The sequence below is a fragment of the Natator depressus genome, chromosome 25 (assembly GCF_965152275.1).
Source record: "Natator depressus isolate rNatDep1 chromosome 25, rNatDep2.hap1, whole genome shotgun sequence".
NCBI lineage: Eukaryota > Metazoa > Chordata > Testudines > Cheloniidae > Natator > Natator depressus.
Window position 1 is genome coordinate 8,678,823 of NC_134258.1, and position 13,538 is coordinate 8,692,360.

Genomic DNA, 13,538 nt, shown 5'->3' on the forward strand with positions numbered 1-13,538 from the left:
GCTCCTCCAGCTTTTCCAGGCCTAGGCCCCCGCACCTCAGTCTGGCTCTGAAATCTCCTCCTTCCCCAACAGCTCAGCCGATGCCCCTCCATCCTGCGCTGCAAAACTTCCAGTTACTCCAATCCTGCCCCCTCTCCCCCCAGCCTTGCCACTGTCCCTGCATCACGGCCCTTCTGCTCCCCCCGACTTTCCCCCCTTCTAGTCCAATTCTGAGCCTCGCCTCAGCAGACCGTAAATCACGACCCGCTGGCGGGTGGTTTGCATTGTGGGACACAGGCTCACTGGGACTCTCCTGTCACTTGCAACCATATTTGTTGCGCGTCTGCAGAGGAGACCGGCCAGCAGGCTGCTAACTGCTAACTCAGTCCCTAAGCGAGATAAACAGCATGGGAAGAGGAAGCTGTTTTGGAAGCATGGAGGAGACAAGGGAGTGTTTCCCAGCACAGAGATAAGGGGATATCACTCAGATAGTGGCACCACCAGTGGACTAGAAAGAGCCCCTCGGGCTGCCCCGGTGAAGCAGAACCGCAGTCGCTGTAGGGAGGATGGGAGGTGATCATATTTGCACGGGTCAGCACCATTGATCCCAAAGCACTTTATTTTCTGGGGAAGTTAAACTGGAGGTCAGACGAGACAAACACAGCGGTCCCTTCTGGCCTTGGAATCCACGAACCTACTCTCTGCGTGCACGTGCGACGCCAGACAAACGCAGCCTCCTCTGGGGCGAAGCACAACATCCAACAAGGGAGGCAATTTTGCCCAGGTGTCCTGTTCTGCTGGGCTGCCCATGCAGAGCCGAGGGGGCGGCATTGAAAAGACCCATGCGCAGCAAACCGCACAGAGCTCGGTTGATCTGTCCTGGACAGACGAAAGGCTGATGAGACCTGGGGGGTGGGGAGGGGATTTGAATCTGTGTTTGTGGGGCGGCTACCTAGCTCCATGCTGATGCTCAGACTGCTGAACCTGCCAGGGAAGGAAGAGATAGAAGGAATGAAAAGAAGGCATCTCCTTATCTGAGCCGCCCGCTGGAGTCCTGCCTTCCACACCAGTGGCTGGAGGAAGCGGAGGCTGGAAACACGAAGAGCCGGATCTCCTGAGCCACAGAGCTCATCAGATAAAGGCCTGTAAAATCCCTTACTAACAAGACTGGAGCACAAGGCGGTTTATTTCTGCCTGAGATAAGGGGCTGGGGCAGGCGAAGGGGTGGCAGGGCCGATGGAGGGCGTGGAGGAGGTTTCATACAGCAGTTAATTAATTTGCCTCCTGCATTTGCATGATGAGCTTTGATAATTGCCAGTGGTAATTACCCTTTAAGTCATATTGTTTGCTTGTAAGACACGGGCCCTGTGATGGCAAATGTGCTGGGGGACAGGGAGGGGAAGAGACCTGGGGTTGGATTCCGTCGAAGGGCAGCGAAGAGCCCGGCTCACGCCCCCACCGGTCGCCCGAAGCTGGGGGGAAGGCAGGAGGGAAAGAGAGACAATATACACCCCCCCCCAGCCAGTACACACACCCACACAACCCCTCACTCCACAGACACATTCCCAGAGCACCCCCCACTCTGAACCCCCACTAGTCCCAGCCCTGGTACACCCCACACCTCTCCCCCCACCAGCCCTTCCTCCCTGCCACCCACAATGATAACAATAACACCCAGCTGCCCCCGCGGCCCAGTGCCTGAGCCTCGCTCGCTCCATCCGGACCCACACAGCCTACGCGTCTCCATGCCGTGATTGCCGCCTGCTCGGGACCACTGATGTCCTGCCCCCGGTGCGCCCAGGCTGTAAGTCTGCTGAAGTCCGTGGAGTTACCCCTGGGATGGCTTTGGCCCCTTGAGGGTTTGTTTGCTTCAGTGCTGGCCGGTCTGTATGTCAGCCTGGCCCCATACGGAAAGAGGGGACATCGTGGTAGTTAAGACTACCGGTCTTAGCTATAGGCAGTCACCGATGGCCGTATCCCACCACATGATGGCAAGCCGGGAGCACCCAGCTTTGCTGGCAAAGCCGAATCTCCGTCGCGGAGAGGCCGAAGTGCTCCCACCCAGCATGGGAAGCTGGGAGGCGACCCAGTCCGCCTAACCCACTGCCCAGTGCGTGTGACCCCTTCCGCCCCGCACCCCGCCCCGATGCCGTGAGTCAGCCGCGGGTTTAGCGGAGTGGTCGAGGCTGGTGCTTCACTGCGGAGGGTCTCTGGTTCAGTCGTCGTGCCTGCGAGCCAGGCACACAAACTGGCCTCTCCGCACGCTCAGGGAAGATCTCTGCTCCATCCACCCGCCGCGTGGCTTATTGCTAATGCAGCACGCTCCAGCTCCAAACCAGGCGCCCCGCGTCGCGGCCTCGCCCGGCTGAGCCACGCAGTGCTCCAAGCCCAGCCGGCGGGGAGAGCTAAACCAGAAACCAGCGCAGAGGGAGAGGGGAACGGCGCTGCGGAGGCGCGATGTGATTCCAGATGAGATCCGGTTCGCCGCTTTTAGATACACGGGGCCAGAAGCGGAGCAGCCAACGAGGAAGCAGGAGTTCCCCCACCCCCTGCGCGAGGTGGGCTGGTGCTGGGCAGCAGGATGGAGACCAGGGGATGGCTTTTATCCCTATTAATACAGGGGCCTTCACCTCTCAGGAGGGCCAGACTGACACTGATTAGTGGTCTGTGGCGTGGCCCCCAGCCTCTCCCCTGCCTCCCATCACGTCCCCCCAGGTACGAGCTTTGATGTCAGCCTCAGCTCCTTCCGCCACGCTCCACGAACTCTGTCCTAGCTTCCTGCCCCATCCCATTTCCAGCCGTTCTGCCCTCAGCATCAGCACCCGGAGCCTCGCCAATCAATCACTGTCACCCGAACATGTCGGGGTCCTTGAAGGGCACCCGGTGTGGGGGAAGGATATTCTGCTGCAACAGAGACAATAGCTCCTAAACACACAGCAGCTGGCTCTTGCCCTGACTCCGCTACACAAATCCATAACAGATGCTGGCTGGCCAGTGTCTCCCACTGGGAGGGGTCCCCCGGGCTGTAAGGGTGGGGCTGTTTTTCAGCACCTTAGAAAACACAACACACATACCGCAGCTCATTCCAGACACACACATCACAGCTAATCCCAGACACACACAGCAACAAACAGATCGCAACTAATCCCAGATACACACACAGAGCAACACACACATTGCAGCTCATCGCAGCCGCACACAGCCGCACCCACATCACAGGCTAATCCCACACGCGCGCACACACACATACACACCACAGCTAATTCTGGACACACACATCACAGCTAATCCCAGAAGCACACAGGAACAAACACATCGCAACTAATCCCAGATACACACACAGAGCAACACATGCATTGCAGCTCATCGCAGATGCACATAGCCGCACTCACATATCACACACACAGACACACCCCTAATTCCAGATGACTCATGAGTCAGTAAAACCATCACAGTTAGCTCTAGTCCACCCAAGACACAGGAGAACATCCAAAAACTCACCTCTCAGGGCGGGGTCTGAGCTCCACCTAGTTGCAATGCGTGAAAATAGATTTGGAAAATGAGGAAAACGAGCCATGCCCGTCGGTGGTGAAAACTCAGAGAGGCTCCGGGCGAAAACCCTGGATCTGACCCCCAGGTGCTTAATACCCGAACTCACCTTCAGATCTAACCCCCATCTTTGCAGGAGGCGGCGCCCACCCCCTGGAATGGAACCCCTTCGGAGGGTCAGTTCTGCAAACAGCCCCCTATTTTAGGTCTAAACCAAAACACCAAAGTTTGCTGATGTGGAAATGTGAATCTGGATCCCAGCTTCGTGGCTGGAGCCCACCTCGCTCCCTCGAGTGTTGCCCTAGCCCTGGCATTTGAGTCAAGGTCTTTTCCCGGCACCCACAGTCCCAGCCATTAGGGAAGCAGGACTTGTGCCATGAGATGTGTCACAGACCTTAAATGACATTGTCGGAGATTTCAGTGTCAGCAATCGGTGTTTCTGGAGGCTTGGGGGGCCCGCAGAGCCTTTCACCTGGAGATCAACAGCTCAAAGCTAGTGCTTGAAAGTCACCAGCGCCTGCTGACTGCAGGGTGAAACACTGGATTCCTGCTAGTTCACAGTGGGTCTTCACTGGCAGCCTAGTGAGCAGTCCCAGACAGGAGACCAAGTACTGAATGGGTCTTGGGCCCTGGACATCTCATGAGATGATCCACGCAAGGCAGGGCAAGAAGCAATGGGGTTAATCTGCAGCAAGGGAGAGGTTAGGAAAAACTTTCTAACTCTCAGGGGAGTGAAGCTTAGGACCAGGCTTCCCGGGGAGGTTTTGGGATCCCTGTCACTGGAGGTTTTTGAGAACAGGTTGGACAAATACCTGCCAGGGATGGTCTAGGTTTACTTGGTCCTGCCTCAGCGCAAGGGGCTGGACTAATTGACCCCCTCAAGGTCCCATCCAGCCTTCTGGTTTTATGGTTCGATGATTCTGAGATCCACCCAGCTCCGAGGAGGGGCAGGCAAAGCGGAGGAAGCTTCTTCCACTGGTGCTGCCCGGGGCTGTCTCCCTCGTAGAGAGACGCTCCCCAGAACCGCAAGGGAGGTGCAGAGCCAGTGCCGCCCCCCCCCCCCCCGGCTCCGAAATCCAACCTCTTTCTTGTGTCTCAGCAGCTGGCTCCGTCCATTCTCAGTGCGCTCCCCGTGACATTTTTCAGGGCAGATGATACAGATTTGGCAGCTGCTTGCAGGTCTGAAAGGTCAGTGTATTACCTCACTCTTCGCCTTTGATGGGTATAAATCCATATCAGGCCGTCAGAGAGAGTCGCTCAGTTGGAAAATACCTGCTTGGAATTGGTGACGCTCCATCCGGGACGGTGAATATTCTGAATCTTAATTCCAGGCAGGGGAGCAGATGCAAAGGGGCAGGGGGGAAGGATATGGGGGCTGGAGAGTAAGGGGGTTTCTCCTAAGAAGCAGCTGAATGGCTTCTAAAGGTTTCTTCACCGATGTAAACACATCCCACGCTGCTGGGGTGATGATTTCACCCTGCGTTGGATCATCTTCTAACCCATCTATATGTCCGTCATCACCATAGGATCCCTGTACTGAGCCAAGGGGAGTTAGGCACCAAAATACCTTTGAGGATCGTGGCTGCCCAGCCCCTCACCAAAGTGGGGCCCGTTCATTGCCACAACCTGCTGATGGTGCCCAGATGCTTCTAGCCCCCGTGGGCTCCTGCGGTTCCGATTAGTCCCGGTGCAACAGACACCCGGGCCATTAACCTTTTCATAGCTGGATAAATATATATCCCTAGGGGAGCGAGACAGGCTGGAGCTCTTTTGAAACGACCTGTTCCCTCACCGTGTGTATATGGGTGGGGAGGTAGTTTTGAAGACTCACGGGGTTCGGGCTTAAGGTTCTAAGAGGGCATTCCAACTTTGGGGGGCTTCTCTGAACTGAGCCCCTGAACCCTCTGGCTGATCCCCTCCCAGCAAAAGGCCTGTTCTCCAGTCACACACTCATTTGCCACCAGCCCTGTTGTCTGGTGATTTTGCAGCTGACATGCTGGTAAGGGAGTGGAAGAGCAGGGTGGTTTGTGTGTGTGTGCGTACAGGTACATAGATACATGCATGTTTGCAGGTAAGTGATGTGTATTTATGTGTGTACGTCCATCTATGTGTACAGGGGTATGTGTGTATTCATGTGCGTGCACCTCTGCATGTGTGTTTACGCAGTTATGCACGCACATGGGTGTGTATGCATCTGGCGGGCACAGTCCTGAAGCCAGGGAGCAGCGGTGCCGTAGGTGGGCACCACCCCCAGCATGCTACCAGTTGGGCTAAGGAATCAGGGCTGCACTGGCTCGTCATGGCTCAGGCTGCTGTTAAACCCATACAATTCAAAGGATCCTGGATTCTTGTTTCTCCTTCTTCTTCTTCCTCACAGAAGCTGGACTAAAAATAGCAGCGAGCGTTTGTGAAGTGTGCTCTTTGCCCCCGGCCCGCGGGGAGTGGGTCTGCTCAGGGAACCGCTCTGGAGAGAAAAGACCGAGGGGAAAGTCACTTCATTAAGTGAACACTTCAAACTGCCGGAGCCTCAGCTGCTCCTGCTCCCCAGTCTCCGTCCGTGCTGCAGCCGCACGTGGCCACGCAGCCCCTCTGACAGCAGCCAGCTTGGAGGCTGATCCGGGGCTCACGGGCATCCAGGGCTTCATTCACACGGGGTCTGAGCCTCAGAGCATAACCCAGGCTAGAACTGAACTCAGATCTTTCTTTATGCCCCCTCCTCAGCAAAGGTGGCCATGTACAGAGCTAGGCTCCAGGACTCTGAGGTTCTATTCCCAGCTGTGCCACTGACTGGCTTGAGGTGAGGCTCGCTCCCTTGCCGTGCCTCAGTTTCCCCATCCGTAACCTGGGGATAACCATACTGCTCTGCCCCACCAGGGGTGTTTGAAGGTAAATGATTGTGCATAGAGATTTTGGGTGGGAAAAAGGTGGTAGAGAGGGGCAAAATATGGGTGCCCAGATACAGCAGTGGACGGGCGCATTATAGAACCGGGCTGGGGCTGTGATTAGAAGCGGGAGAACACCTGGCCTGCTACCTCCACCCCCTCCACCCTGGCTGCAGCTGGATCAGGCAGCCAAGCGTGGCCCGGATTTCTTGCCGCTTGGACACTGCCCACACTTCGACGACCGCTCGCCTAGCAACACGCCTAGCAACCTCACAGCTGGCTCGGGATCAGGCAGGGGGCGGGGGGGATGAGAAATCTGCATCGCGCCCCCTGACAAGAGCCCGGCTTGCTGTGTTCCTCGTGCGTCAAAGCAGGCTGGGCCTAGCTCCTGAGAAGGAGAAAGGGCCCAGGCCAGAAGGGGGCAGGAAGCTAACCAAAGCTGCAGCCTACTGGAAAGGGATCACTATATGGGGCTAGGAATGCGGGCCCAATCCTGGGATGTCTTTGGGGGTAGCAGGGACCAGGCCCCTGGCAGGATTGGGCCCTTGCAGATTCAGAAGGGAGGGGAAAAGCTCCCATCTTCTCTTTGCAGTTGATCAAGGTGGTTTGATCGTTTCCCCAGGGAAGAAAAGGAAACACACACGAGCCCCCCATCCTGAGAGTTCCAGTTCATGTCTTTGTTGGGGGGAGGGGGGGCACTCAGCAGCTCTCAGGATCGGGGCCCCTGGTGGGTCATGCTTGTGCAGACAGGAGACGAGGGGGAAGCAGCTGCCCGCGTGTCCCTGCAACTGATCAAGGGCATTCAATCATTTTTCTGCCGCGGCTTGTGCTCCTTGGGGCACGCCGGCAATGGCTGGATCAGGCCAGCCGAAACGAGCACGTGTGAGCACGTGGGCCCAGGGTACTTTCCACGTCTCTGTCCCCAGAGCGTCTTTCAAACAGAGCCGGCCGGGAACCGATGTTCCTGTCCAGTGGAAACTTACGAGAGAGCCAAAAAGTTTCCCCTCCCAAACTTGATGAACATGGGACAGCTCAAAAATGTTCACCAAGTGAAAATTTAAAAAGCCATTTTTTTTTTTTTTGCTTACGGTCCAATGAAATGTTTTATTTTGATCATTTCAAAATGTTTCGTTTTGCTTGCAGCCATTTTTGATTTTAAATTTTTGCTGTTGAGCTGAAGTTTCAGGTTGTTCCGAAGGGGGAAACTGGAAAGTTGCAGTTTGAAAATGGATCTATGAAAGGCTTCGCCAGTTTTGAAACTCCCCCTCCACCCCCCGAAAATTTTCTAGGTTGAAAAATGTATCGAAACTGGCCCTTTCCCACAGACATTTTCGGTTTCCACGCACTGGCACTTTCCAGTGAAAAACGTTCTGACAAAACATTCCCACCTAGCTCACTGTTCAGACAAGACTGGGCTAAAAGGTTAATGAATTACATTCATTAATGACACTGATGAGTGACTACAGCAATAATGGTTTGTGTGGGTGGGTGTAGCTATGTGTGTGTGTGTGAGGGCAGTGTGCGTTTGTCAGTGGCAGTGCATGAGTGTGTGTGGGTGGGTGGGTGTTTGTCAGGGGCAGTGGGGGGTGCAGTGGTTGGGTGGGGGGGTGTTTGTCAGGAGCAATGTGTGTGTGTGTGTGTGTGTGTGTGTGAGGGGCGGTGGGTGGGTGAGTGTTTGTCGGGGCAGTGGGTGGGTGGGTGGGTTTATGTGTGAGTGTGGGGGCAGTGTGTGTGTGGGGGGCAGTGGGTGGTTGGGGTGTTTGTCAGGGACAGTGTGTGTGTGTGTGTGTGTGTGTGTGAGGGGCAGTGGGTGGGGGGTTGTCTGTCAGGGGCAGTGTGTGTGTGTGTGTGAGGGGCAGTGGGTGGGGGGGTGTCTGTCAGGGGCAGTGTGTGTGAGTGTGAGGGGCAGTGGGTGGGGGTGTCTGTCAGGGGCAGTGTGTGTGTGAGTGTGAGGGGCAGTGGGTGGGGGGGTGTCTGTCAGGGGCAGTGTGTGTGTGTGTGGGGGGGCAGTAGGTGGGGGGGTGTCTGTCAGGGGCAGTGTGTGTGAGTGTGAGGGGCAGTGGGTGGGGGTGTCTGTCAGGGGCAGTGTGTGTGTGTGTGTGTGTGTGTGAGGGGCAGTGGGTGGTGGGGTGTCTGTCAGGGGCAGTGTGTGTGTGTGTGTGAGGGGCAGTGTGTGTGTGTGTGTGTGTGTGTGTGTGTGAGGGGCAGTGGGTGGGGGGGTGTCTGTCAGGGGCAGTGTGTGTGTGTGTGTGTGTGAGGGGCAGTGGGTGTGTGTGTGTGTGTGTGTGTGTGTGTGTGTGTGTGTGTGAGGGGCAGTGGGTGGGGGGTTGTCTGTCAGGGGCAGTGTGTGTGTGTGTGTGAGGGGCAGTGGGTGGGGGGGTGTCTGTCAGGGGCAGTGTGTGGGGGGGCAGTGGGTGAGAGTGTCTGTCAGGGGCAGTGTGTGTGTGTGTGTGAGGGGCAGTGGGTGGGGGGTGTCTGTCAGGGGCAGTGTGTGTGTGAGTGTGAGGGGCAGTGGGTGGGGGGGTGTCTGTCAGGGGCAGTGTGTGTGTGGGGGGGGCAGTAGGTGGGGGGGTGTCTGTCAGGGGCAGTGTGTGTGTGTGCGTGTGTGTGTGTGTGAGGGGCAGTGGGTGGGGGGGTGTCTGTCAGGGGCAGTGTGTGTGAGTGTGAGGGGCAGTGGGTGGGGGTGTCTGTCAGGGGCAGTGTGTGTGTGTGTGTGTGTGTGTGTGTGAGGGGCAGTGGGTGGTGGGGTGTCTGTCAGGGGCAGTGTGTGTGTGTGTGTGAGGGGCAGTGTGTGTGTGTGTGTGTGTGTGTGTGTGAGGGGCAGTGGGTGGGGGGGTGTCTGTCAGGGGCAGTGTGTGTGTGTGTGTGTGTGTGTGTGTGTGTGTGTGAGGGGCAGTGGGTGTGTGTGTGTGTGTGTGTGTGTGTGTGTGAGGGGCAGTGGGTGGGGGGTTGTCTGTCAGGGGCAGTGTGTGTGTGTGTGTGAGGGGCAGTGGGTGGGGGGGTGTCTGTCAGGGGCAGTGTGTGGGGGGGGCAGTGGGTGAGAGTGTCTGTCAGGGGCAGTGTGTGTGTGTGTGTGAGGGGCAGTGGGTGGGGGGGTGTCTGTCAGGGGCAGTGTGTGTGTGAGTGTGAGGGGCAGTGGGTGGGGGGGTGTCTGTCAGGGGCAGTGTGTGTGTGTGGGGGGGCAGTAGGTGGGGGGGTGTCTGTCAGGGGCAGTGTGTGTGTGTGCGTGTGTGTGTGTGTGAGGGGCAGTGGGTGGTGGGGTGTCTGTCAGGGGCAGTGTGTGTGTGTGTGAGGGGCAGTGTGTGTGTGTGTGTGTGTGTGTGTGTGTGTGTGAGGGGCAGTGGGTGGGGGGGTGTCTGTCAGGGGCAGTGTGTGTGTGTGTGTGTGTGTGTGTGTGTGTGAGGGGCAGTGGGTGTGTGTGTGTGTGTGTTTGTGAGGGGCAGTGGGTGGGGGGATGTCTGTCAGCGGCAGTGTGTGTGAGTGTGAGGGGCAGTGGGTGGGGGGGGTGTCTGTCAGGGGCAGTGTGTGTGTGTGTGTGAGGGGCAGTGGGTGGGGGGATGTCTGTCAGCGGCAGTGTGTGTGAGTGTGAGGGGCAGTGGGTGGGGGGGGGTGTCTGTCAGGGGCAGTGTGTGTGTGTGTGTGTGTGTGCGTGTGTGTGTGAGGGGCAGTGGGTGGTGGGGTGTCTGTCAGGGGCAGTGTGTGTGTGTGTGTGTGTGAGGGGCAGTGCGTGGGGGTGTCTGTCAGGGGCAGTGTGTGTGTGTGTGTGAGGGGCAGTGGGTGGGGGGTGTCTGTCAGGGGCAGTGTGTGTGTGTGTGTGTGTGTGTGTGAGGGGCAGTGTGTGTGTGTGTGAGGGGCAGTGGGTGGGGGTGTCTGTCAGGGGCAGTGTGTGTGTGTGTGTGTGTGTGTGTGAGGGGCAGTGGGTGGGGGGGTGTCTGTCAGGGGCAGTGTGTGTGTGTGTGTGTGAGGGGCACGGGGTGGGGGGGCGTCTGTCAGGGGCAGTGTGTGTGTGCGCGTGCGGGGCAGTGTGTGCCCGTGTGGTCTCTTTGAAGGCAGGAGCACCCTGCTGCGATTGTGGTTGCGTCCCCTGGCCCGCTGCTGGCCGTGCAGATGGGGCCTGTCTCTGCCCCCCTTCCCCGCCCCCCGGCCCCGCCGCCCCCCACACTTAGCGCCCAGCCCTGGGAGTATCTGGAGCCGGCAGCAACACCAGATTCTTGGCAAGTGAGACGGGAAGGGGGAAGCGATGGAGCAAAAACAATAACAGAAGAATCCCGGGGAGCCGGGCCAAGGCTCTGCGCTCGCTGCCTTCCGCGGGGGGAGCCGGGCTGGGGGGGCTCAACTGAGGCTTTGACAGGGGGCTGCACCGGTTCCAGACGCTCTGCCCAGCACCCCCAGGGCCCGTCAGGAGCCTTCCAGAGGGGCTGGAGCTCCTGGGGCTGGTCTCCAAAGGGGGAGGGGTGCCACACCGGGGGGCAGCTGCTGGGCAGAGGGGCCTGCGACGTTGAGACGAAGCCCCCGCCTGCACGCCCGCACCTGGGCATCCCGTAGAACGGCTGTCCGGGCCCACGGGGGAGCCAGGGCTGGACCCGGAGCAAGGAGAAGAGAGGCTGTCGGGGGGGGGGGGAACCAGGGGGTCATTCCCCTCCGTCCCTGCACCTGGGATGGCCGGGGAGGGGAATCACAGAGACGGGGTGGGACACGGGGGTCCCCAAAGAGCATCCGCTTGGGGGATGGAAATGACAGCAGGACGGCTGCGCATTGGCCACGGCACGCAGAGACACGCACGCACGCACACTCACACACACTCAGGCACACACTCGTGCACACTCACGGACATGCACGCCCATCCTCAGGCACAGGCCCTCGCCCTCACCGAGTCACCCCCAGATACGCAGCCACGCACTCACACTCGCTCATGATGCTGGTGGGGAGGGGCTGGGGTTGATGGTGAAACACTGGCCGAAGGCAGAAAACACCCTGGGGAACTAGCTGCTCACCCCCCTCCGCCCCCCACCTCTCACCCTCCCCCCCCAGTTCTGGCCCTGGGGAGGGAGATATGAGGCCGAGGGGTCACCTTGGGAACTTCCTCGCTGGGACCAAAAGGGGGCGGGGGGCAGAGAACCCAGTGGTCCTGTCTGGGGGTGGGGGGTGGCAGGCTGACAGGTGACAGGGGCTCAGAGGTGGGAAGGAACTGGGTGGGGAGACAAAGGAAACCAGCCAGTGCCCTTTTAATCATCATCAGCAGCAGCACGAATTATTTGACTGTTGTTACGGATGGTGGCTGGTGAATGGCTCGTGGCTCATGAAGGGGCCAGAGCCCAAGGCTTTTACCCGGCTTGTGCCCAGCCCCGACACAAGCAAAACCCCCGTTGCCATCCGTGCAGGGAGCTCAGCCTCCCGGAGACCCAGGCCAGGCGTAGCTCAGACCTCACGGCCCTTGGTGACTTGCCCGTGGGCAGTGCCATGCGAAGGGGGCGGCGGGTGGAGATCGGTGCTCAGAGGCGGGGGCGGGGAAGGGATGTGGGGGAACCCAACAGCCGATGTGAAAATAAGAAGCAGCTGGAGGGTGGGATTTTCAAAGGTGCCTCGCTAGTGAGTCAGGAGCTGAGACACTGGGAGACTCGTGTGACTCGATTCCCCGCCTCTCCCCAGGCACCTCTGGGGCTGCTCCCGCAGCAGATCAGGGCTGAGGGAGACTCCCACAGGTTTCAGTGGGTCAGGCCCTGGATTGGGTCATTGCAGGGCCCCCTCACTCATTTACTTGCTGATTTAAGCCTTTCAGGCCCAGTTCCCTCCCGCAGCTCCTTCTGTAGATCCCCTTTTTTTGCACGGCTGGAAAAACACACACGTGCGCACGCACACACACACGTGCACATAGGAACACTCACACAAGCACACGCACGTGTGAAGACACATACGTCCACGTGCACACACACGATGCCCAGCCGTACATCTCGCACCCACTCCCCACTCCCGCAGAGCGCTCCTCTCCCAAACCGCAGTCATCTCCACCCTGTTGGCAGGTGGATGGGGCCGCCCTGGAGCAGATTTCAAAAGGGCCACGTCCCTGCGAACGTTAGAAAGACGGATAGGAGGGCGCGTGCGAGGGAGAAATAACCAGGTGGGATGGGATGCGGGAGGAGGGAGGTTGATGCTTGGCCTTTGCAGCCTCCTCCCCGTTTTGGAAGCCCCTGGCCCCAGCGGAAGGGACCCGTCTGTGCATTTTCTCATTGGCTGGCAATGCTGAAAGTGCGCTCCAGGCAGCGGGGGGCCGATCTCCATGTTCAGACACCACCAGGCATGGTACGGCCCCCGGTACCTCGTCAGCAGAGGGCCCAGCATGCTCTGCTCCAGCTGCAGGGCAGGTGTCTGGCTCTAAGTGCAGCCGGTCTGGAGAAAGAAGCTTCCTTCCCGGGCAGGACATTCCCTGGTCATCCGCTCTGGGGATTCGTGCACTTTCCTCAGGTCACTGCTGGAGACAGGATCCTGGGCGGCATGGAGCATGGCTCTGGGCCAGTCTGGCAGCGTTCCCACATAGCAGGCCCTGTGCTCTCTAGCATCACTTGACGTCCATTGTAACCAGCTCTTCCCACACCACTTGCACACGCAGACACGACATTCGCACGCAAGCCGGCCAGTCCGTCGCCCCCTTGCCACGGTCTGCCAAGCCAGGTAGGCCACTGCCCCAAATGATCGTCAGCACGGCAGGTGCAGGGGGATCAAACAGGGTCTTAATAACCGGCCTGTGTGGGAGCCAGAACATGGGAGTCTCCATCAGAAACCCTGCCCCTGGGAAAGGGAAAATGGCAGGTGGAGATTGTCCATGATAGGTGGGCTGCGGACAAACCCCATCCACATTTCACATCCATATTGTGACCTGCCGCGTGCTCGCCCGTACAACACTTGCACCCCAAACAGCACGCATGCACATGCATGTAACGCACACTTACGATACACATTTACGCCATGCACACGCACACATGCAACACACACTCACACTGTGCCATGCAACCTACGCCACCATACAACAAATACGCCCCATGCAACACACACATCCATACAACAAATACACCCCGTGCAACCCACACTCAAGCTACACATGTGCACATCCATGCTGCACACAGGCATCCA